Source organism: Astatotilapia calliptera, chromosome 14 (genome assembly GCF_964374335.1).
Source record: "Astatotilapia calliptera chromosome 14, fAstCal68.1, whole genome shotgun sequence".
In the NCBI taxonomy this organism is placed as follows: domain Eukaryota; kingdom Metazoa; phylum Chordata; class Actinopteri; order Cichliformes; family Cichlidae; genus Astatotilapia; species Astatotilapia calliptera.
Window position 1 is genome coordinate 11,048,717 of NC_137435.1, and position 21,635 is coordinate 11,070,351.

Consider the following 21,635-nt stretch of genomic DNA (forward strand, 5'->3'; position numbering starts at 1 on the left):
GTCTCAGTCATTGTGTCCTTGGGCAAGACACTTCACCCGTTGCCTACTGGTGGTGGTCAGAGGGCCTGGTGGCGCCAGTGTCCGGCAGCCTTGCCTCTGTCAGTGCGCCCCAGGGTGGCTGTGGCTACAATGTAGCTTGCCATCAGCAGTGTGTGAATGGGTGGATGACTGAATGTAGTGTAAAGTGCTTTGGAGTCCTTAGGGACTAAGTAAAGCGCTATACAAATACAGGCCATTTACCATTTTACACTCAGCTGTCTCTTCACCAAGAGGGACTGGTACAGCGTCTGGATCACTGCAGCTGCAGCACCAATTCATCTGTCTATCTCCAGTAGGGTGTACATTTTAGGACATCCTCAGGTCTCAGGAAAAAAAGCTGTCAGGTCTCAGGTGTCAATTGTCAGGTCTCATGTGTCAGTTGTCAGGTATCATGTGTCATGTCTCAGGTGTCAGGTCTCAAAAGTCAGGTCTCAGGTGTCAGAACACAAGCTATCAGAGAGAGAGAAGCGTCCTTCAGGTGCTGCTGTTGTGAGGTCTCAGCCAATGACTGTAGAAAACATGGACGACACTACAGCACTTCATCCCATTGTACAAGTTGCAAGAACTTCGCTGCAAAGGAGGTGAATCTTTGTCCAGGTCGAGATTTTTCAAGTCTTTTGCATGATCTGTTGATGGGAAAGCCTGCATGACAGTTAGGCAATTGGATGCTATTTTATGAAGTCTCAAGTTGGAGATGGCAAGCATGCCTTGGGCTGCCTTGAGAAGACTGATAGCTGCTGTTGCAGATGGCAGTGACTTGAGTGCATCATCAACGTAGAAGTTCCTGTGTATGAACTCCTTTGCCCCCTCCCCAAACTCGCCCTCTCCATGTAAAGCTGCTCTCCGAAGCCCATAAGTAGCCACAGCTGGAGAGGGGCGGTTGCCAAACACATGGACTCTCATACGATATTCCACAACTTCCTTCGTGATGTCATTGTCTTTAAACCACAGAAATCTGAGGAAGTTCCTGTGGTCTTCCCTGACAACAAAGCTGTGAAACATCTGCTCAATATCTGCTGTGATGGCTACCTGTTCATGCCCAAACCGCATTAGGACTCCCAGCAGAGTGTTATTTAAGTCTGGCCCTGTCAACAGCACATCGTTCAAGGAGATGCCAAGATAAGGAGCGCTTGAATCAAACACAACTCGGATCTGGCCAGGCTTGCGTGGATGATAGATGCCAAAACTGGGAAGGTACCAGCATTCATCTCCATCGTTGAGTGCTGGAGCTGGTTCAGCATGATCTCGATCAAAGATATTCTGCATGAAAGCCAGAAAATGTCTCCTCATCTCAGGTTTCCTTTCTAGAGTTTTGCAGAGACTGGTGAAACGAGTCAGAGCTTGTCCTCTGTTGTTAGGCAGCCGTGGTCTTGGCATGCGAAAGGGAAGGGGAGCTACCCAACTGTTAGCATCATCTATGAACATCTCATTATTCATCAACTGAATGAACCGTTTGTCCTCAATAGATGGGGCAACTTCATTGTCATTCTCGACCGAGGAGGCCTCCTAGTCAAATGCCAGCCACCCTTTGGAGGAAGCTCATTTCCGCTTCTTGCATCTGCAATCTCGTTCTTTTAGTCACTACCCAAATGGGAGAATAAAGGATGTAGACCAACTTTTAAATTGAGAGCTTTGCTCGCATCGAGGCTCAAGAGTTGGGAGTTCGCCTTGTAATCGGAAGGTTGCCGGTTCAAGCCCTGGCTCCGACAGTCTCAGTCATTGTGTCCTTGGGCAAGACACTTCACCCGTTGCCTACTGGTGGTGGTCAGAGGGCCTGGTGGCGCCAGTGTCCGGCAGCCTTGCCTCTGTCAGTGCGCCCCAGGGTGGCTGTGGCTACAATGTAGCTTGCCATCAGCAGTGTGTGAATGGGTGGATGACTGAATGTAGTGTAAAGTGCTTTGGAGTCCTTAGGGACTAAGTAAAGCGCTATACAAATACAGGCCATTTACCATTTTACACTCAGCTGTCTCTTCACCAAGAGGGACTGGTACAGCGTCTGGATCACTGCAGCTGCAGCACCAATTCATCTGTCTATCTCCAGTAGGGTGTACATTTTAGGACATCCTCAGGTCTCAGGAAAAAAAGCTGTCAGGTCTCAGGTGTCAATTGTCAGGTCTCATGTGTCAGTTGTCAGGTATCATGTGTCATGTCTCAGGTGTCAGGTCTCAAAAGTCAGGTCTCAGGTGTCAGAACACAAGCTATCAGAGAGAGAGAAGCGTCCTTCAGGTGCTGCTGTTGTGAGGTCCCAGCCAATGACTGTAGAAAACATGGACGACACTACAGCACTTCATCCCATTGTACAAAAATGAAGCCAAAATATCCCGCATGTCGACGCTGCCATGTTGCACTTTTGGAGCCAGAGTTTGCACAGTAGCGACTTGAGGTGGAGCGTCTGCGTGACGCTCCCGTCCACACACACCCGCTGGACGTGACCTCGAACACGTCCCCTACACTTTTTACGTAGTCCGGCTGCTCCTTTATCTGCTGATGGGTTTACCACGACTGACGACTCATTCAATTAAGGTAAATACAGCCATGTCACAATTATAAAAAAAACCCCCAAAAAACCACACAGCTTATCATCTTATAGTTCTACAACATCTAAAATCACTCTGTTGTTAATAGATTAGCCGCTAGCATATACAATGTATTGGAGGTTTGTTGCTAGCTAGTTAGCGATGCTACACACCTGTTACTCTAATAGTCTGTATTAATGAATGATTTAGCACTCTTTAGTTTTTGTTATCCAGTTTTAGACAGAGATTAGATCAGCTGCCCAATCCACAGAGGCCCAGAGTTACTGTTAATATAAAAATGTAATGCTGTCCTTTGAGATTTTAACATAAGACTGAAGACTTAAACACTTTTAGATCAATTACACTGACAGAGCACTCCACAGCCTGCTAACATGGAAACTTTAAATAAAGACAGCAGCAGAAGGTTTCATAGTAGTGTAATTTTAATTTGTTCTTTTCATTTAATAACAGATTCCACATTATTATCAACAGCTTCATTCACGCTGGGGAGAAACTAGTGAGGGAGACCATGAGGACCAAACCGGGTTTCCTGGGTCCAAAGATTTGGAGAAACATCTTCCCTTTCTTTCATCACAGCTGTCCTGTGCCAGGTGTTCTGTTTACTGACTGAGAGAGGCATCATTTAACACTAGGAAGATTGAAGCTCATCGCACTGATCAAGCAGGACTCATGATCTTCACCAGCAGCTCCTTCACAGGAAAATCTTCAGCACTCCTCCGTAGGCCCGCCCCAGAAGATGGATACACCCAGCATTTCATGAACACTGTAATGGAGACCTTTGGTTTGTGTGATGTTATAAATACCCGAATAATCCTCAGAGGCTCTGGATTTTTACATTATACTCAGTCCTGTAGAAAGTTAAATATTTAATAATATGCTCTCTGGTTACTCTGGTATGATTGACTCTGAATTACTTTATGATAAATAACACACTATTGGCAGAAAACTTAAATAATTCCAGATCAGAAGTTTTTAGTTCAACATACAAGTGACGACCTTTGACCTTCATCAGGTTTTATTTAATTGTGTCAGCGAAAATCTCATGTGGTCTTCATGCATGAGTACATTCAGTGTTTAAAACAGAACCTATTCTGTCCCCTGCGTGCGTGGTTCTGGTACACGAAGTGACAGATAGCTAAACATATGCCGTAAGCACTGAAAGCGTTGAATGATGAGTCAGGCATGAAAGTAAAGTTGAGGGCTGTTTACTTGTTTGTCTTCATCAACGTACAACTTACAGTGATTTCCCAGAACTTGTGAAACTACAAAAAATACAAAAAGAAATATGCTCAATAAAGAATTATGCATTTGCTTCACATGGCGAACAGATCTAGGCATTTATATATACATCTCTCCAAATATGCATAAAATCAATAAAATATACAACACTCACTACTTATAAAGATGAAATACAATTCAAACTTACAAACAAAGCTTCTCCATGGCATAACACAGGTGGATGCTTAAGGATTAAACAGGGAGACTTCTGGTACGCCTCATTGTGCAAATCCCAATACTAAAATGGCTTCCTGTATCACCCCACTCATGTGACTCTAAACATCCAATAGGAATACAAGCCAAACCACATAAAAATTCACTTGACCGCAGTCTCCAAGCTAACCACTAGGAGATGCTAAAATTCTCAATGTGCACATAACATTACAGAACCTGTGCAGGTCTGAGATCAGCAGCTTTCTGAAACACTAAACTAAGGTACTGTTAATGCTGATATTTAGTGACACAGTTACATGGGTGATTAATCCTTTGACTTTTTGTCTTTAAATGTATCAATGAAAACAGCTGCAGCTTTCACTGACAGCACATGTGGTACTTGAACCTTTGTACTGTTTTCATCTGTTTTTGCAGTTAACATGTTGGATGATCTGTCTGCTGTCACTGGATGGTGCTGAGTAGTGATGTGACGTTCTGTATAGAGGCTTCAAAGCTTGTGTCGAGTAATTGAGAGGGCATTTCCGCGATGCGCGTAACGAGGCTTGCTTCATTTATGGGAGGAGCTGAAAATGATGACATCCGAAGCCTCGCTGCCCGGCTGTACCACATCACTGGTTCAGGAAGCTATGACAGCGATATAAACCCCTCAGACTTCATTCAAAATGTGGGTGTTTGATGGAGAGTTGCGGTTAGTGAGAGTTTGGAGACAGTTTGGAGAGAGTTTGGAGGTTTAGGAGAGAAAGTCAGGAGAGAATGGAGCCAGCTAAGAAGAGGAGGATGTCCTCCCCTGTGTGGGAACATTTTGATCTTATTCCTCCCAACAAGGTATGTAAATTTCTACAGAAGATGTATTTTCATAATACTGATGGTGCAATAAAACCTATGTTAAGCTGTCTTTACTTTTGTACAAGGTGAAGTGTTTGCTATGTGCCAGAGAGCTGAGATATAACAACAACACCTCATCCATGCTTAGGCACTACAGAGCTTTGCATGAGAATAAGGTGAACACCAATTGTGGAGCAAGACCAGGGGCCCGTTCTTCGTACGTCGCTTACTACATCCAAGATCAAATGACACATCCAAGATCAAATCATCGCGCTAACCGTGAGCTCGCTAATCCGGTTCCCCGAACACACCTGCTGTTGACGATTACTACAGCTGGATGAAGTAATGCGCGATCACTGGGTGCCGTAAAAGGGGCTACGCATCGATAGCAGAAACAGTGATCGGCAAGCCTCTGATTGGTCGGCGAAAATGTCGAAGGAGCGCGCACAGTACTTCACCGCAGCGGAGCAAGAACTCCTGATTGAGGGATTTCAGGAGTACCAGAGTGAAATTAAAACGCAAGGTAACAGTGCGAAGGCTGCAAAAGCAAGGAGAGAGGGCTGGCAGAAAGTTGCTGACAAATTAAACGCGTAAGTAATGCAACATATTACATGGCACCATACCATATCATATTTTATCATATCAAATCATACCACATGATATCCTCTTACACATTAGAGCCACAACCGGACCCACCAGAACATGGGAACAAGTAAGAGTGAAATACAAGAACATACTACAGAATGGCAATATCCAACACTCATATTGCTGTCAGTCACTTGAAAAGACACCCCTGAAACAATCCCTGTGTTTGTGTATAACAGCAACCAAGAAAAGGGCAGAGCAACAAAAGACAGGTGGTGGTCCTGCACCCCCTCGTCACACCCCAGCAGAGGAGCTGGCCCTAAGGTTGAATGCCACCAGACCCATTGTTGAGGGCATCCCTGGGGGCAGCTCTTCCGGAGACCAGAAGCCGGGGTGCAGTAGCAGCAGCACCTACATAACTGGTGAATGGGCTCATGATTCCATGTGCACAATGTCAAATATGTGGTTGTTGCCTAAATGAAAATGCTATTCGAACTGTGACATTCATTCATTGGCACTGTGGGTTTTCTCTGTGTGTAGTGTTACATGACACACCATCACTTTTACCTGTTCCCATGGAAGGGGTGACTGGAACATGCACAGTAAGTTGGGAGATATACATATATCTGTCCCCACCCAATTGTACAGACCTATAGGCTGTACCACACCCCTTAGTAACACCATTGTGTTACCATTGCACAGGACAGTGACGCAACCCTGTCAGATGGCTGTGGTGTGGCGGAAGACCCTGTGAGTACATGCATGAATTGGCCTGAAATACCATCTACTTGTGTACTGCCATGTGTGTCTGACTGCAGTATGATTTGCAGGCCAAGAGGCCGGCAGAGAGGCCTGCTGATGCAGAGGTGGGCAGTGTTGTGATCAATTATACTGCCTATATGACATGTATTCCCCGTTAAATGTTGTCACCACAATTGACACAGGGTGACATACGTCTGCTCTACAAGAGAAGTCTCCAGCAAAAAATGGAGTATACTGAGCTGAAGAAACAAAAGCTCCTAGGTGAGATCGAACTACAAGCCCTAATGAGGCATAAACTACAATTGGAAATCGAGGTGCTTCAAAAGGAACTCCAGAGTAAGTAGGAATACATGTTCATACGGAGCACTATTGCTGACCCTGCGTGACGCAGTATACATGCTCTGTTTTCCCAGGCAACTGATGACTGGCCTGTGTGTGGTGGGACAGACAACGATGCTCAAATAAACGTCAATAGAAAATGTGTCATGTCATGTTTTTATTATGCGAAATTGTGTTGCACAATCCTGTCCCGTGCAGCTCTGCCACTAGGTTGGTCCAGGTGCACTGGCTGGAGGTCATCATCAGGCTGCACCTCCACCACGGGGGTCCTCTCTCTTCTGATGGTGGCAATGTTGTGCAGTACGGCACATGCAACAATAATGTCACATGCCCTGTCAGGTGCAACCCTCAGGCGTTTTAGACACTGGAATCGTTCCTTCAGTTGCCCAAAGGTCATTTCAATGCGTGCCCTTGTCCTGGCTAGGGCTGCATTGTAGCGGGTTTGTGGCCCAGGGTTGGGGTCAGGGAACGGTGTCATGAAGTACTGCCTGCATGCATAACCTCTATCTCCGAGGAGGATCCCATCGTAGGCCCCTGTGTAATGAAGAAATGCTGTTATGTTAGGCCCGACATGAGTATGTAGCATCAACATAAGCCTCTTTTACTTACCACGCTCAAATGATGTGCATAACCCTGACTCTCTGAAGATCCGTGAGTCATGCACTGATCCGGGCCATTTTGCTTCCACATTTGTGATATGGCACATCGAGTCACACACCATCTGTGGGATTCCATTATGTATGACCACACTCCTCCCATCGTATATTGCCATCTGGAGTGTTAGTATTGCTCACCTGCACATTTATACTGTGGCCCCCCTTTCGGTTGACAAAGTCCCCTTCAGTGGGGCCTGGGGGGGCCTTGATCGCAATGTGTGTGCAGTCTATGGTGCCAATCACATTCGGGAAGCCTGCGGACGTTGGAGCTACAGTTACCGACATAGGTCATGATTGCATCACATTCACTATCCAATTTACTGTACCTGCAATGGCGAAAAAGCCCTGTTTGACGACCTGTGGTCTTAAGTGGCTTGGAAAAACCACAAACACACCCAGGAAATGCTTGAGTGCCAGGTACACTTTGCGAATGGCCCGGCAGACGGCACTTTTCCCAACGTTCTCTGCGTCTCCACAAGTGTACAGGAACGTGCCACTCGCAAAGTAGCGCAAGGCAATGCACACAGTTTGTGCAGTTGTTAATGCCCGACTACGGTGGGTGGTACTCTTAACATGGGGATCCAGCAAGTTGGTTAGGTAGATGATACCCTCACGGGAAAATCGGTATCTCTCTATGAGCACACTGTCGCGCTGTGCTAAAGGATCCTGTCTATCCCGCAATATACGTTGGATTCTGAACACTCTCCTTATCACTCTTGCACCTTCCGCAATGGGTGGCTCGCGTAGAAACGGACAGGACATGGCTGCGACAAACTTCCCACTTCCACCTTCGCTTTTATAGCCGTGGTCTGTCATCTTGATTACACGACGTAATTTGCTATTCCTCTACTGTGGAATGTGTGTTGCATCTGGCGTGATCACCTACATGCCATAGCGTGATTACTCGTACATTTCCCTTTTTTTAGGGACTGACCTGTATGTATCTGTGTGGAATCAATAAAAGGATCAAGTGCTGCATTATCTTTAGTTACATTGATGTTATTTATTTGTGGTGAAACGGTGGCGGAATGTCGCTGTTGCTTTCGTATGATGACGCGGACATACCTGCGTGGCCGCGATCTAATCCTGTTTACATAAAGTAAACCTGCTCCCGAGCAGGTTTACGCTTACGGCTCTGTTGCTATGACAGCAAGTCCCGGATGAGCTTCGGGGAACCGGCTGATCCAGGATCACGCGAAATCGTCAACAATCTAATCCGGCTAACCTACTTAGCGAGGTACGAAGAACGGGCCCCAGGTGAGCCATCAAATGCCATGATAATATAGCATGCCGTAATGTTACTAAACTATATAACAATATTATACAACTGTAATAAGTTAAGTGTGTGATATTTTTTATTTGTGCTCAAATAGATGAAGACCTGGTTAGCATGGTGATTGAGTACTCCCAGCCATTTAGCATTGTGGAGGACAAAGGATTTAAAAGATTTGTTAAATCATTAAATCCTAGCTATGTTCTCCCCACTAAAAAGGTCATAACAGCAGTGAAAATTTAGTTTTTACAGAATAAAATGTGAACAGGCAGGACTGAGGCTCAAAGCCTAGCTACACGCTACTTCACAGCCATGTCGTACTTTTAAACAACATGTTTTTTCTTTCCTTTAGGCCCTGAAAGTCATGGTGGAGGCCAGGTACCAGGAGATGAAGGAAAGCTAAGGCCAGCATTGAGAAGGCAGCAGCTGTGAGTCTGACATCAGATATGTGGACCTCCATCAACACAGAGGCCTATCTTGCAGTCACCTGCCATTTTGCTGATGAGTCCAGCACATTGTTTTAGGAGTGCAATATTTTCCCAATGCACACACTGCAGAAAATATTGCACAAGTGAAAGGCTCACTCATGACAGAATGGGCTATTACTGACAAAGTCACATGCCTAGTAACAGATGGAGCTGCCAATATGGAGGCTTGTGCAAGGGAGCTATAACCCAAACATGCCATATGCATAGCTCACACCCTGAACTTGAAGTGGTGAAGAAGGCCCTTGACCAGACCCCTGAGGTCTCTGACATCCGCGCCAAGTCCAGGAAGATCGTGGAATATTTCAGGAGCAGTACCACTGCAAAGGTAAGTTCTTAAGTGGCTTAATTACAGTTTCTTAAATGCTACTTAAGTGTATAGTTCTGCTCCCTTGACAATCTAATGTATGCTTCTTTAATTGTATTTTGTAAGGAGAGGCTTTCAGTGGTGCAGGAACAACTAAGGAAGCCTCAACTCAGGTGGGATGTCTGTTGTGAGACATCCCACCTGTTTCATCTGAGGAATTTGGTATAATTTCAGAGTGTCTGATTGTCCTAGCACCATTTAACGATATAACCACTGAGCACAGGTTGCCCTGAACGACTAGTGGGTGGTGGGATCTGAGTCTGTGACCCCCCCCCCCCCCCCCCCCCCCAGTACAGTTGACCCTGATACTTACTTCTGTAAGAATGGTTTTAGCTGTCTGGCTGATACGGGCACAGAAGAGGGGCTCCAGGATTCAATCTTGAGAAACGATGCCTGCCTGGAGTATACTATACTATCAGACACAAACACAGCCTAGCCTACCTTTCCTCTGATTTTCTGTACCCCAACCAGATAGCTTGGGTGCCCCTACTCCAAGGCAACTTGGGTTAGACAAAAACATGAAACGGTCTCTTCTAAGCAATGTTAAACTTTAATTTGCTCAGATGGCCCTTTGAACTTTACCATCCATCAGTTATGATGGGCCCTGAAATCATGGATGGCAAGAAACAAAAATGCAAAAGAAATAAAAAGAAATCAGGTTCAACGAATGAAACAGGCAATTGTGATCCCACTGTTGTAAAACCCTGGGTTTACACTAGCCACAGACGGGGATCCAAAAAAAAAAAAAAAAAAAAATCACGATACAAATAAAATAATGAAACAAAGAAATTCTCTTCTCCAGAATTATTAACACTGTATCACAAACATGACACAATTTACAATGTTCACAGGGTAATAGTCCCAGTTCCTACGAGTCAGTCCCAACAAAATGTCCTTTGAACATGCAACCATATACAGTCTTTTTTGAGGTGTAACTGTAGTGAACAGGAGCTGACTGCAGGGTCCCAGTCCATTAAGCTGACCAAAGTTACAGCAGTGGGAGTGAGCAGTCCAGTCTCAGGTTCACGAAAGCAAGGAAAATAGAAACCATACCTTTGTCTCTCGGCGACAGTGCGTGGGAAAAGCACTGGGCTACCAAAGGGCTACACTTTCACATACAGCGTAACCAAGGACGTCGTCTGGATGGCAGGGTAACCTATTCCTCGGGGACCCACTTTGTCCTTGATGTCGGGTCCGTAGAATACATCCAACCTCAGGCTAGCAACGGGCAACATTAAGTGTTGTGACTAAACAATATTTCAAATTAATACAGGCAATCCATCATAAAGCAATCATAGATCTAGCCATTACAAATAAAAATCCACCAAGAGGGATGGCAAAACAAGTGATTAAACTCACGAGCTTCATTAAACCAGCCTCACCTTCTGAGGAGGTTCAAAGAGCAGTAGAGAGGAATACAGAACAGTGGTTAGAGAACAACCTGCTGGCGCTGCAAGAACATTACATCAGCGTGATTACAAACTACGCTAACCTTTCTTTTAATGAAAATGCTCTCCGAATAGCAATTGCTTGGGCAGGAAAAAGATATAAGGCTAGATTCTCTCAATCTACTGTGGAAACCATACAGAACTTCTTTTCAGGGGAGGGAGAATCACCTGATAGGTCAGTTTATGTAGAATCATCCCCCGAGATATCACTGGAGGGAACATCGACATCAGATTTTGACATAGACAGTGAAGGAGATTTTCCACCATTGCAAAGATCAGAACAAGAACATCACCCATCCCTCTACCCCAAAGTGATAGTTGGGAAGCAGACCAGATCAATGGCTGCGGCCTTAAATGACAGAGGGAGGAATAGCCACGGCCCAGAGAGGGTCCATCCACCCCCACGGGACTCTCAATCCACTCCGTTTGGAGAGGAATTAACAATAGACCCTCATATGAATAGACCACTAGAGGGGACCCGTAATCGGACCCTCTCCCCTATAACACCAATACCCACATTTGTGGAAAATAACTCGGCTGCACCCACTCAGGTCCATTTGGGGACACGTGAAGCTAATGTAAGTCAAAAGGGGTCTGCCTCTCCGCCCCACAGCCTTCACAACAAGGATGTGCGGGCGAGGGAGACCGACAACATAGGGAGAAAGAAAACAGACCCCCCTTTCGAACATCTGAAGGTGACTTCACAGAAGGTAATGTTAATCGGATCGAAACAGCTGGCAAATTTAACAAAAGTGAGGGCAGTTTAAGAACAAATAAACATTATTCTAGACCCACAAAATTGACCAGTGTATCTCTTCACCAGCCTACACAGGCAAGGAGCAATGTGGCGGTCTCTCAGAATGACCTGGGCTTACAAATTCATGGCTTTGAACAGGAGAATAACACTCATCTCTTATTCTACTGCTACGGCAGCAAAATACAGGTTGCAAGCTGAAGGGAGTGCCGCTGTAATGGACACAAGAACAGGGGAGCGAGACACAGCTAAAAGAGTAGCGGGAAATAACAGCATGATGATGCAGGGCCCGGTCAAGCGCAATAATGCCGACTGTGGGACGCAGACGACCTCATCTGACCCTAAAATTACTCCCTAAATGTGTCAGCGGCAACCTCACATCAAAAACGAAATAACTCAAAACAAATGACAGAGAGAGAGAAAGACAAATATGTACATTTTCCCAATACCCATAAGGGGAGAAAGATTATGGACTGGCAATTCAGATGTAACAAACCAATTTGGTTCCTGGGGGACTCTAATCTGTATCGTATGTCGCCACATTGCTCAGGTGAGATTCAGGTCGACAGTTATCCAGGAGCGTCGTTTTATCATTTTAACCAGATCCTGGAAAAAACCCCTCCGCGTGCACTGGTGAAGCTGGTGGTGGTGTCGGTAGGTATCAATAACAGAGACCAGGACCCTCATAAAACGTCCATAAAACAGCTTAGAATGCTCTACAGGAAGGCTCAGTCTGTCTTCCCCAATGCAAACATTTACTTCCCATTGATTAATTATTCACACTTCTTACCTCGGGAACAGAAACAGTATTTAGACATTGTGAATGAGTTTGCGCTAAAGCGCTTGCCTGTGATAAGCCATATAGCCGAGAACCAATTCCATACGGTCACAGATAACATCCACTGGACTCAGGAAACGGCGGGGCGAATATTCAAGCAGTGGTGCAGCGAGTTGCAATTGGATTTTTAACTCATACTGAACCTAATATAGGGGATCTCCCTTCAGATTCTACTCGGGATCACTGTAAGGAGAAGCAGGCCTCCATCTTCCATTTACAGTCTCTCACTGATCCACTTAATAGAATTCAATTGGATTTTCATTTGCCCACAGATGGGTTGCATGATTTGAAATCCTCTAGACACACTTGGCGTGCTGAGGAGAGTAATATATTAAATTGATCAACTCTATTCCAACCCACTATGAGACAAATAGAATTTTAGAGAAAGGGCTTTCTTATATTCCAGCCCCAAGTACGCTAGACAGGGAGGATTTATGGAGGGATATTTCCTTATATCATAGGAGGATTAAACTCTTGGATTACTTTGGGGAGGATAAAAAGGATGGGGACTATGGGGCTTTTCTTGCGCTACCATCTAATTGGGAACCTACTTGGGGCCAGTTGGATGAGAGAGTGAGGAAGCTAATTGAAGCCGATTCGCGTGACTCTGCAGGATTCCGACAGTGGACAAGGCGTACAGACGGTGCTGGAAGAGAGTGAAGAAAATATAATCTGATCAAACATTATTCAGCTTTAAATATTGTTCAGCTTTAAAGTTACTGTGCAACTGTGTAATAAAAATGTGCTCACAGCTTTAAAGTTACTGTGCAACTGTGTGCTCACGACTTTGGCCTTGAGAGCGATAAGAAGCGATCGCCTCATCCTGCAGGCGAAAGATATCTGCAAGCGAAGAGACTAGAACACTCAAGGCCGCTTTCCTTTTATGGAGTTGTTTTTCTGCTAATGCAGCACTTTCCTCACAACCCCCTCCTTAGGTTTTAGAGAATATATACCCATCCTCACAGAAAATATTAGGAATCTCTTGATGTGAGCTGTTTTTGAGAGGTTGTCTCTGTCTCAATAAAAGTTCACTGATTCCCCCATCTGCTGCAGGTGTCCGGTTGTCTTCATTCTCCGCCAGCCTGGTTAAGTCAATTCCTCCTTAACATCTAAAAGAACCTATTTAATGAAGGAAGACGGGTTCACTTTGTGTTTAATATTATTCTATTGCTGTTGTTGTTTTTTTTATATCCTTCAATTGGCGTCACGAACAGGATCCGCTCCAGGCCAAACTGGAACGGGTGGGAGGACATCGGCCGTGGTCTGAGTGAACGGAGTTTGGACAAAAGCTGTGTGCACACAAAAACAAGGTAAGCAGACCTTTTATTTCTGCTATATTGAACATTATAAAAATACTTAGTGTCCAAACTCCTAGTAATTCATAACCAAAATTGTCTGGCTTACTTAAGGCTTGCTGAGAATCAGACAAGTGAATAAGAGATAAGTGAATAAGAAATAAGTGAATAAGTGAATAAAGATAAGAGTGAACTGAGGTCTGACCACGGTTGCGGCCGACGGGTCGCTCTCCGGTGTCGGATAAATACCTCAGCAGGTCTGGGACCTTGAAAGGGTTTATTAGTAACGCCTTTCTAAACAAATTAAAAGGTTAAAGGCCTTGAGAATATTTTTTAGTAATATTCTCTAAACTACAGAAGGGTTAGGAAGGCCCAGAGGACTTTATTAGAAAAGATCCTCTAAAACTTAAAAAAGAGAAGTACTGGTTGGAGTCCATAGGAGGGGTCCCTTTGATCAATAGGAGAAAACGGATCTCTTCTTAAAACCCCGATGATTTTAGTGTTTTAAATGTTTTGATGTTCTGTTTGATATTGGACACACATAAATACACGCTGAATGCTTGCTGTGGAACACTGGGCAGGACAGTTTGGTTCTCCGTGTTCACAGATTACACAATTAAAGGAACTAGGTTCCTCTTTTGGTTAAAATAATACACCACACATAGAATTTTTTTACACATTTATTACATACATAAGGAGGGTAATGAGTGACTGCAGGTAATGTATGAAGTGTGAATGAGACGTGTGAACAAGGTGACAACCAACTAGCACCCCTATCAGGAAGCTCTAGGCAAGGTTACCCGCCAGACTCCGGTTTGGTAGAAGCTTGGTAACACCTGAAGGGATATTTCAGTGCTGACTCACCTTTAAAGCAGCGCCCCAGCTGATTAGTGCCTAACAGAGGCAGAAACCCAGCTGGCCCAAATTCTCCTTTAAAATCAATAAATAGAACATAAATTACCGGTGTGTGTAAATAAGTTGTATAAATCTGTTAGATCTGAAACTCCTGCTAAAAAACTTCCTCTCTACAACTCTTTTCTCTTCTCTCCCTCTTTCTCTCAGTTGGGATTCTGTGTGTGTATGTGTGCTGGAGAAATAAAAAAAAAGGAAAAGGGTCTCTCTCTGTCTCTGTGAGAGGAAAAAGGTGGGGGCCGAGTGAGCCCGCGGGGCCGAGCGGGTCCGCGGGAGCGAGCGTGTATGCTGTATGAGGAAGAAGGGAGTGAGAGGGAGCGAGTGAAAAGAGTAATCGAGTATTTGGTGATTTTTTATTATTTCAGAGGCACTGGGTAAGAGTTTTGACTTTAGCTGTGAGAGTTGTGAAAAGAGCAGGTTTTTCTTTTGTTGTAGACTGTGAGTAATCGGTGTTTTTCTGCCTATTGTGCTGCGTGGAAGACACAGAAGTGTAGAAATGTTTGTGGTTTATCTTTGTTTGACGTTTTATATAGAGTTGGTTGATTCAGGGTGATTTCTCCCGTTTAAGGGAGGAGTTGCATTGTGGTTATGTTAAAGCTTTGCTGTAGGGGTATGTGTGTGATTTTGTGCTGGCTTCGCATGTTTAAATGGATGCATAGAAGTTTGTCAGTGAGAAATTGTTATGGTGGGGTTTTAAAGTTAGTAAAGAGTCAAACAACGCCCACTGTTTTAAAAAGGCCCAAAACATCATAAAAGACACCTCACATCCTGGCCACTCCCTGTTCGAACTGTTGCCCTAAGGCAGACGGTACAGGGCAATCAGAGCAAGGACTAATAGACTCAAACACAGCTGTTATCCAACTGCAATAACACATCTGAATACTACAAAAATGTCCACCATGCCACTCTTGTGTTAATCTATGCACGGTCTGAAGCATGACGGTGGGAATACTTAGTATTTTAAGTATTCTATCTATTTTATTGATTGAATTTTATTGTTTTTTTATATTACTAGGGATGATGCAATGATCAGGGACCATTCTTAATGTCGTCGGTCTCATGACAATGACAATAAAGTTTTTGATTTTGATTCTGATTCTGAAATACACCCTCCTCAAGAGTTCAATGATTTAGGTAGTTATGTTTACACAAATACTAAATGTATGTTTAGTGTCTTCATACAGGTGTTTTTTCTTAACCTGGAAGCCTGAGTACGGCAGCAGAAGACAGGCCAAGCTTTGGCTAAAATTCACGGCTGGACACCAGAGTTGTCCTCACCCCTCCCGGTAAAACAAAAAAGAGAGAATGTAGTTTGAGGCAGGTTTTTCTCGCTGACCTGCTCTGGGTGCTGTGTCCCTGAATCTCACCAGGGTTAACCTCTGGCGGAAGACATGGAGAAAAGGAAAAGATGTTCCTGGTAAATCACTGAAACAAATAAAACAACACACAACCAGAGAAAGATATGAGAAGGGTGAGGAACAGACACATGTGCGTGTTAGAGAAATGCCTCGTTTGAGAAAAAGTTAAAGTAACCCATATACAGACGCACCCATACATGCAATGAAGAAACAGCTTACATACATGTGCACGTACATGCAAGGTTAAAGTAGCGACACTTAACATACACCTGTTTTTAAATGATATAGTTCATACATTACTGACAATTAAACGCTTTGGGTTGCAGGACAACAACGTAACGTCAAAAGACAAAGACACTGGTCTGAGGATTAAGTGAGGACACGACAAATTTAGTGGTTAAAAGGGTCGACTTGGGACATGTTTTTGTTGATTGTTTAAGACAAATGACTACTGAATGATAGGAAATTCCTTTTTAGGTTTCTAAACAGGATCTTAAGAATTTTAACACGTACCTGTGTTGTCCTGTCAACTTGAGGGGTTATGAGTTGATTATATGGAGAAAAAAAAAAAAAAAAAAAAAAAAAAAAAAAAAAGGGGGAGACGAGATCTCGTTGTTTCTCCCCTCTCGGGATAACACAGCCAACACAGCACAGCCAACACAACATCATTTTCCTGTTCGCCTGTTTTGTTTTGTTTTTGTTTTTTCTGAGAGCCGAAGCTGACCTGGACTCCTACCCTCCCCTCTACCATCGTTGCCCTCTCCGCGACCATCTTTGACCCTTTGACCCCTGAAGGCCACAGCAGCTGGACTCACAACAACAACTTGAGGATGTCAACAGTGCTGCAAAAGAGTGATCTCATGCAGCAGAGACGGAGAGCACTAAACCTAAAGCCCGTTTCACTACACGGGGGAAATTCCCAGGCTGCGTCAGCTGACAGAGCTGTGACGAGACGCGCATTAAGCCCGGAGGAAAAGGGACGGTGAGCAGAAGGATGCTGACCTCTGAGAAGAGCCGAACAGCAGAGCTGCAGAAGGCCGTGGAGCAAAGTAAGGAAGATGCAGGCAGCTGCAACAACGGATGAAAACAGACCCAAAGAGGAGGGGAGGACCCTAGGCCATGCGTCAGGCCGCTGGTTTACCTAAACTACAGAACAGGAAGGTGATGAACACAAACATATACCAACACACGAACACACACTTCTGCATGCGCCTACTTAGAATGAAGGGAAACACACACATGAACACTTATGCACTTGTTGAGGGAGTAAAAACTGATACATACCCATGCACTAAAATCAAAATGTTGATTTAATTTACTAAGAAGTGACACACAATGCTCTAGCTGCTGCAATGAAGAATGCTTTACTGACAAAGGCTCAATGCTGCACACAACAAAGTCAAATACAGAATTTGCTATAATAATAAGCCCAGAGGGCATTTGTGTGGTCTGGGGAGCAGAGTCCGGAGCGGTTTGGTTATGAAAATGATGCCCGTGCGAGATATCTGGGGCTTAAGGCCTCGACTTAATTGTTTACTCTACACTAAAAAGAAAAGAAAACACTCTGAGCAGTGGTGCAGAGTGAAAACGAGGAATTAACAGTGTGAGTTTTATTTCAGAGCGCCACGTCATTGTGATGGAGATTTAATAAAGGAGGAACACACGGACAAAGAAGAAGAGAAGGGGGGGCAGCCCTTGAACGCGATTGCCTGAGGCATTAAAGTTCTGTACTAAATTCTGGTTTCCAGTGTGAGAAAAGTCACGCAGTGCCAGTAGTAGAGCTAGGTTGAGTGATGATTCTAAATTACTGTAAGTAAATCATCGTACACCGTTCAAGTTTCATGATAACGGGGATCTAGACTTTGTTGAACCCTAGGCAATTTGAACAGGTAAAAGTCGAGTGACCAAGTAGCAGTTGAATAAAAGTCATTGAATAAGTGTTGAAATAAACTGGCAGAATTAAGAGAATTAAAACATTTCAAGAGCTCAACTTACTTAATGGTTCAATTTTGTTTCACGAACGCAAAACATATAGGTTTATGAATATGAAAAGGTTGAGGTGGTGTTGATTTGACTCTGTGTAGGTTTAGGTTGGTATTTTTATTGATGGGAAGAATATTCAGTGACAAGTCCTAAGACCCGGGCGTCTGCATTTTGTTTTTGTTATTTTTCATTTTATTTTGTTTTATATTTACTGATTTTTGTTTGTGAATCTTTTCTTTAAGCAGATCTGCACATCGGAAGTTACAAGCATTACACGTCGGCGAGAAAATTGTTGTAAGTGAGTTTCTCCGCATTGAAATGGGTTCTGGAGGAAACACTTGTGGGGACAATTAGAAACGAGAGTCCCTGTTTAAAAAAGGATTCAGCGAGGTAATCCAAACTCAAGTTCTTGTTTCTTTTTGAGATGACGTCATTTTGCTGAGTGTGGAAACTAGATGCGACGACAGGTTTCACTATCAGCAAAGAACGGATGAATGGATGAAAGACTGGGAATAAAAACAAACGGACTGACTGGTAAAAGATGACAAGACTTGACCATGACTCAAGGTTAACCACCTCCACCTAGATAGGATAAAAGGGTGGATGAATTTATGTGGGTTTCTTTTACAGGAGTAGAAGGATGACAAAATATTCGAGGATGAGTGAACCTGTAAATGCCATTTTTGTGTCTTGTGTTGCTTACAGAGATAACTGCGCAGCGTTACCATTTACATTTTCTTCCCTACAGGGTTACAGTTTTAATGTTTTTCTATTACAGGATTTCTGGGCGGATGTGTGAAGAAACGGTGTTTATGGGTTAGGAGTTGGGGATGCTATTACACTGTATTTACAGGAAATGTTTTATAGCACCTATGGAATGAGGATGCCTGACTACGGTCAATGTGCTGCTAATGTTTGCTTTGCTTTGGTGAGAGGGGTGCAGTAGAAAACAGACAAGTGACATGAAAACAAGTAATAATAACAAATAACAAATTTGGGGACAGTTTGACCTAGAGCCCACTAACTGGCCATTAGGGGCTCTCTCTCTCTCTCTCTCTCTCTCTCTCTCTCTCTCGCTCTCTCTCTCTCTCTCTCTCTCTCTCTCTCTCTCTCTCTTGGAATAACATTGCCCAAAGGGTGAATAAAGCAAATTGTGGCAATAATAGTGATTTAATGATTGGAGAAACCTGAACATGATACTTGTCTGTTGAGCTGAATCGTTTATTACTCTTATGATTTTCCGGTGGGACTATGAAGATTTTTTGGTACAGATTGCAGGTTGTTGCTCTTTAACTCCTAGAACACGCCCTTGGCGAGGTGGGGGGAACTGGACCACCTTTCTGTGCCCCATCATCCTCTATTAGACGACATCCAAGCTAAGTAAACATGTCTTGGCCCTTTCCCCCTGAAATGACAGGCAGGCAAAGATGTTGCGTCTTTGTTTGCTTCCTGGCCCTGGGTCTCATTCCCATTGGCATAATCCTGATCGTGAGGGCGACGAACATTATCGTCTTTCTCTTGTTTAAATTCTTCTAGAATGGTTGTTTCTCTGTGGTGTTTTGTATTAGGTTTGTTATTAATTGTTTCCCTCACCCACTTCCTCTTGAAGGATATATCTGGTTGAACTGTGTCTGGTCGGGTTGTGAGGGTTAAGCGATGTTCTCAGGGTCTCCGGACTTAAGCCTGAGCGAATGTGTACTCCCACCAATGGATATGAATTGTTTTATTCCACACCCCTTCCTCACGTTTTACCATATTCACTTTTGAATGTCCGTAGCAGTTACCGTTCTGAGTTTATTTTACGGTTGATTTATTCTTTCACATTTTCACGTTTATATCTCTCATTTTTATAGTATACTCTGTACTCTCCACATTTTTATCATTACTTATGCTTTTTGGTTGCTGAGTTACAGGAACTGTTGATTTTGTGTCACTACCCTGGTTGCACTAACTCGTTGTATCCGTGTGTGCAGGACAGCTGTTACTGCTTTCATCGGGAACCGAGACTGCTTGCAGCCGACCCCTGGGCAGGGTGGTGCCTGGACTCTTTTCTCCTCATCTGCAATGACAGATAAAGACAAATGAAAAGACCCGAGGAGTTTTTCGAGCCAGGCTTCGACACGTCTCTGTGTTCCTTTGATTGTTACTTATTTTTGTGTGTTGACCCATTTAAGATGGGTCAAAAGGGGGATTTGAAGAAAATATAATCTGATCAAACATTATTCAGCTTTAAATATTGTTCAGCTTTAAAGTTACTGTGCAACTGTGTAATAAAAATGTGCTCACAGCTTTAAAGTTACTGTGCAACTGTGTGCTCACGACTTTGGCCTTGAGAGCGATAAGAAGCGATCGCCTCATCCTGCAGGCGAAAGATATCTGCAAGCGAAGAGACTAGAACACTCAAGGCCGCTTTCCTTTTATGGAGTTGTTTTTCTGCTAATGCAGCACTTTCCTCACAACCCCCTCCTTAGGTTTTAGAGAATATATACCCATCCTCACAGAAAATATTAGGAATCTCTTGATGTGAGCTGTTTTTGAGAGGTTGTCTCTGTCTCAATAAAAGTTCACTGATTCCCCCATCTGCTGCAGGTGTCCGGTTGTCTTCATTCTCCGCCAGCCTGGTTAAGTCAATTCCTCCTTAACATCTAAAAGAACCTATTTAATGAAGGAAGACGGGTTCACTTTGTGTTTAATATTATTCTATTGCTGTTGTTGTTTTTTTTATATCCTTCAATTTGAAGAAAATATAATCTGATCAAACATTATTCAGCTTTAAATATTGTTCAGCTTTAAAGTTACTGTGCAACTGTGTAATAAAAATGTGCTCACAGCTTTAAAGTTACTGTGCAACTGTGTGCTCACGACTTTGGCCTTGAGAGCGATAAGAAGCGATCGCCTCATCCTGCAGGCGAAAGATATCTGCAAGCGAAGAGACTAGAACACTCAAGGCCGCTTTCCTTTTATGGAGTTGTTTTTCTGCTAATGCAGCACTTTCCTCACAACCCCCTCCTTAGGTTTTAGAGAATATATACCCATCCTCACAGAAAATATTAGGAATCTCTTGATGTGAGCTGTTTTTGAGAGGTTGTCTCTGTCTCAATAAAAGTTCACTGATTCCCCCATCTGCTGCAGGTGTCCGGTTGTCTTCATTCTCCGCCAGCCTGGTTAAGTCAATTCCTCCTTAACATCTAAAAGAACCTATTTAATGAAGGAAGACGGGTTCACTTTGTGTTTAATATTATTCTATTGCTGTTGTTGTTTTTTTTATATCCTTCAAGAGGAGATGGAACTGATTAGGGAACTTCAACAAAATAAAAACATTATCTTTAAACCAGCGGATAAGGGCTCAAAGATTGTGATTTTGGACAAACATCAATATATTTTGGAAGCTAATAGACAGTTAGCTAATGCAAAATATTACAGATCTATTGAGAATAGCATTCAGCAAAATACACAAATTCAGGTCCGCAGTATTGTGAGTAAATTATATAGTAGAAAATACATTACTGCAAAACAAAGAGACTTCTTATATGGCCCGGATGAACCCCAAAATAGGCAGTTTTACCTCCCTTCTACCTCCCGAAGATCCACAAAGACCGCAGATGTGGACAGTACCAAATGTGATCCCGCCGAGAAGGCCCATTGTATCGGAGTGTAGCAGCGCGACTTATAATATCTCCCTCTATATAGATCGATTTTTGGGACCTCTCTTTTGTAAACATCCTAG

The 21,635-nt window shown here is 43.7% G+C and overlaps 1 long non-coding RNA gene across 1 annotated transcript; it reads left to right on the forward strand.

The window, feature by feature from the left end:
• The first annotated feature begins 13,015 nt into the window (after positions 1-13,015).
• Positions 13,016-20,487, forward strand: LOC145419907 (uncharacterized). The gene is made up of 2 exons (XR_013901165.1): positions 13,016-13,445; positions 13,575-20,487. It is a non-coding gene; the product is annotated as an uncharacterized LOC145419907 (long non-coding RNA).
• Positions 20,488-21,635: the final 1,148 nt, after the last annotated feature.